This window comes from Schistocerca gregaria, unplaced genomic scaffold, assembly GCF_023897955.1.
Source record: "Schistocerca gregaria isolate iqSchGreg1 unplaced genomic scaffold, iqSchGreg1.2 ptg000280l, whole genome shotgun sequence".
NCBI lineage: Eukaryota > Metazoa > Arthropoda > Insecta > Orthoptera > Acrididae > Schistocerca > Schistocerca gregaria.
The window spans coordinates 150,907-155,883 of NW_026061773.1; positions in this window are offsets into that span (position 1 = coordinate 150,907).

The window sequence follows — 4,977 nt, forward strand, 5'->3', positions numbered from 1 at the left end:
CACACACACATTCTTTTTTTCTTTATTTGTTTGTTTTGCTCGACTATCGGCGAGGCATGAAAACGTCTCTGAATGAGCTTCTTAGTTTTTAGTACACTTACGAAATAAATATAAAAATAACTGTGAGAGTTACTGATATATGATGCTTAGTTTTCAGTCAGTTCCGAGTATTATTAGTAACCACGCTCCAGTCCCTAAACCTAGTTACAGAAATGCGAATCAGACGCATTACGTATTCCAGGCCGTAGCAACCGCGACTTGGAGACACCAGCTATGGTCACTTCCCAGACCGCTGTACGATCACATCGGTTCGTCTTCTTTCTGCTGGTACTGTAACTGAGATTTGACAACAAGGCAACGTATGTTTGGCAACTCTGTGATCGACCAGTTGCTTCCTGGTGTGCACGGAATTTATCCTCAAAGTTCACTTGATTTTACCTGTCATTTCCATTGAATAATCTGATTTATTATCACTTTACGTGTAACAAAAGATTGTAAATTTACGGTTTTCAGCCCAGGAAAGTCGTTGCACGTGGAAATCGCAACTAATCTCGTCCTTTAAATAGCGGTTTACGAGTGCTAGACATTATCGAACTCGTAAGAGTAAGCTAAGACACGTACTTCTACGCCAGCTCTATGGTAATGCGCTGACCTGAGAAATAGCATCTGTTATGGTTCGCACTTCCAGTCTCGCTGACTGTAACGTTTTTATCCCTTCTGTGAAAGAGCTACAAGCAGTCAGATAAAACATCGATAAGGAAATCGCAAAAAAATACTTTCGGCTCATAGTGCAATGGTGAAAACTTACAATGCTGCACAACGGGTAACTCCTCTTCCCGCCGCTGACAAGCAAATTTTGGGTTTCTAGGAATACAAAACTTTACTTATGAAATGCGACATTTGTACTGCACGACGTTTTCAACAAAGAGATGGCGCAATACAGTAGCTCAAGTGGAAAGAAACACTTCCTTTTCAAATTTGTGCATCCTACACTGTTGGCTGTTCTGTGTAGGTGGCAGGTACGTGATTTTATTTCGGTCGAATTTATGCACTGGGTAGTCGAGGCAGCTAGTTCATTGTGATTCGGTCAACCAAGTAAATGAATTTACTGAACCTGCTGCAAATTACTACAGGAAGCCTGTGTGTCAATTCTCATCCAGTGTGGTGCAACGGCGTTACGATAGAAAAATGAGCCACATACTTATAATATGCTTGAATATCTATGGACTGGGTTCGATTCCAACTTCTGTCAATGATTTTAGATAAGAAGAGACAGATTCCATTCTCTTCTGGCAACACCAAGTGAAGAAGATATAATGACATTGTGGTCTGAAATTGACATAAAAAATGATATTCCTTTTCTACAAAGTAGACGTTAGGATGAATCACAATAAAGACTGGAGCGGCGACACGTAGAAACCTTTCTTATACTTGTTATTTATTTCTAGTGACGAAACAAACGCTATGTAGGCTCACAGGACATTTAGTCCATATTTTATCTGAGCTTCTGTATGTCGATAAAATCGGTTCTGAACTGGGAATGCAACTTAGACCGTACTTAACGCTCAATTTGATCCCTTCGTGAGAATACAGCACGGCTACTATTTGTTGTTTGTTCAGAACTGCAGATTCCTCAACGTCTCCACATACTGCGCGTGAATGGGTTCGAATCCTGGCCCGGCACTATAGATTTCATTATGTATTATCAAGCTCTAGCATGAGAACACCTATCTGCTGGTGGATAATTATTTTAATGTTTAATGTATTTTCATTCGTTGTCAACACTAACGATATGTGACGTTTTTGACACCCAGTGAGACACAGAACTATTTGCGAGATCACTGTAAGTTCAAGATGTTAGTCCGAGCTGGACAAAAATTCGGAAGCTGACGTATCTTTGTGTGTAGTCAAAAGCGATATGATGTGTGGAGCTGTATTCCCAGTGAGCACCGAACTCTTCGTCATATTATTTCTAGTTCCAACACGCTCACATGTCGCTGCTGGTGCAACAAACCCATATTTAACGTTCGTTTTCTCTAGAATATAACAGCGATAGATGCCGGGTTGGGGTCTTGGGAAGGAAAAAAAATTAATGTTTCGTCTCGTCATTTCAGTTAAAACATCTAGCTACTGCCGAGAAAATCCGAAATGTCACAGTTGATTGTGCGTCGATATCTATCCGATTAAGTTCCGAGTTCGAATCCCTGCCCAATACAAAGCCTTACCTCACGGCAATTCACGTAAGTTACTTGTTAAGAACCAAGATTCAACATCTCTCGTCGTTCGTTACAGGGACAATAAATTCGCGTCCGGCAAAAATACTTGCGATATGTAATTTAAAGATGGAATTTGCAAACTGGCTTTGTCTAAAATCGAGGTATATCACTCTCTGTATGCCTAATCAGGAGTGGCAGTTAGTATCCGTCAGGCACGAAATCATTGCTTAGTCTGCATGACCTGAGTTTGCATCCATATGCAGAACGAGACGGTTCGTCGTGTCATTTGAAGTTCATAAATATTCTCAATTAGCTGCTCGTGAATACCTTTAATTTTTAATCTTATTTTGTGTTAAATAATAAGTACGGTATGTTACTTTGAAGAGTAAATCATGAATACGACGAATTTACTACGTGCATTACCTATCTGACGTAATAATGAGAGTGGTAAAATGTCAGGTATGTCATTTATTGTAATAAATGTGAGCTACAAGCCTTAAGGGCAGTCTTATCTGTGATAAGGTGTTCCGTGATATTTGTAGTATCGTGGTATTACTTTACATCTTGAGTTATTGCGATACAGAACAGTTTTTTCTCGTGGTGACTTGTTGGAACCACTTTCAATAGTCAAACGACTGTACCAAGGAGCGATAAGGAGACCTGCTAGACAGTTGCGCTATGTGGGTTGCATGTGAATCAGGCGAATTTCAATTCAGGTCGTTCGGATACTATTGGGCATGAATGAACATCACGTGTATCGATTTCCATCGCGCTGGGGTAAGTCCTCCGGGATACGTTTATTCTCCTTAGTGTGTAAATATATTTGGAGCATGTCATTCAAAAACGTTTGAAACGACATAGACGGGAGCGGGTTGTTGTTAGGAGAGCAGAATGTATTAGACTCGCGGATCATGTGGTGTTATTGGCAGAGAGCGAAAGAAGTATGACTGAAATGTTAAAAGAATTGAACAAGAGGCGTGAGTAAATTGGAATGATAAATAATAAGAAAATCGCAAAATGTCCGGTGATAGGTGCAAGAAAAGCAAGAACAACTATAATGTTAGGCAGGAAGATACACAACAATTTAGTGTTTTTAGATAACTGCGACGTGCTATTATGGACGACATTGGAAGTAATATGGAGGTGAAAATACGTATAGCAATTGCCAACGAGACGTTTCATAACAGGAGGCTTTTATGTGGGTGCGTTGATAGGGGATAAAATAGGCAGGCACAGTGAGAAATGAGGTGGTGTTGAGTGGGAGAACAGAGAGAAATTTTAAAGGTAGCAGGATGAGCAAACACAATTGGCATGGACACTGAATGAGAAGAGATTGTTTATTGATGGTATGGAGGAAACGGTGAATGCAAGAAGAAGAAGAAGAAGAAGAAGAAGAAGAAGAAGAAGACGATGAACATACCAGGTGATGGACAGCGTAAGAACAGAAAATAGTTGTGAGAAAACAAGAGGGTAACAAATGATGGGACTGCATGGAGAGCTACATGTGAAGACCTGCCCTAGGGCAGAACACTCATGGTGGTGGTGTTGATGAAGAGGAGACTTATGTAGGACATTTTGCAAAACGCCCATTTTCTTGTAATCCAAATTTAAACAAAACATAGGCAGCTTATAATTTGTAGTCTATAAATGACCGTGAATTGCGTGACAGATGGAACTTGCCAGTATACCAGTTATTAGGACTTATTCCCACTCCACTGACGTATGGAGCGTGCGAACTGTGGCTGCTTAAAAGCCTCTGTGTGTGCTGTGCTTAGTCTCTTCTGGTCTTCACGCTTCCTACAGTTACAATACGTAGGCGGTTTCAGTATATTCCATTCCTACTTTCATCATGTAACGTCAGTTCTAGAAACTTTCTAATTAGGTCTCCTCGCGATACTTTGCTCTTCCACGGGATAGTCTGTGTCTACCATGAACTGCCCGTTAGTCAGTAAGTGGAATAATTGGTTTTCCGACACATGTCACCATGTTACTGTCGCCCTGTCTCCACGTCAGAGAGACGGAAATTCTGTGTGCCACATTTGAAGATGAGTCTGTAAAGGTTACAAAACTAGTTAATGGAATTACAAATAGTTCAAAAAGTGAGTTTTTGCAGTTTTCCGTATTTACATTCAATGCACTAGTCACAGGCTCTAGGCGATCCTTAGGGGATATGCTTAGTCGGTTGGGAGCGTGATGTGTCCCTCCGAGATTAATTTCACCTGGGCTTTAAGCGACTCACCGGTCAGCATTTACAGAGCTGCCAACTACATCTCACACCGGGAATATTACCAGGATTAGTTTGCATCGCAGCCTACGGAAGAGAACGCAAATCGAACGAGCATTCGCAGTCATTCCCTCCATTGACCACCATTCGCCTATATTCAACAGTTAAGGATTCCTCCGGAAATATTCCAAGTAGACTTTCTCTGGATATTTTACGTTTGTTTCCAAGCGCCTGCCTGTTCAATTTGATCAGAAACTGTGTGACATTCTCCAACGGGTCAAAAAACCTGTGACCATTCGTGCCGCCCTTCTCTGTATACATTCAGTATCGCCGGGCAGTTGTATCTGATTAGGATCCAAGAATCTCGAGCAATATTGGGGGATGGGTCGCAAGCGTGATTTGTAAGCAATTTCTTTTGTACACCGATTGTATTTTCCTAGAATTCTACCAACGAATTGCAGCCAGCCACCGTATTTCCCTAAGACTGCGACTATGTGACGGTTCCATTTCAAATCTCTAGAAATTTTTACACCCAGG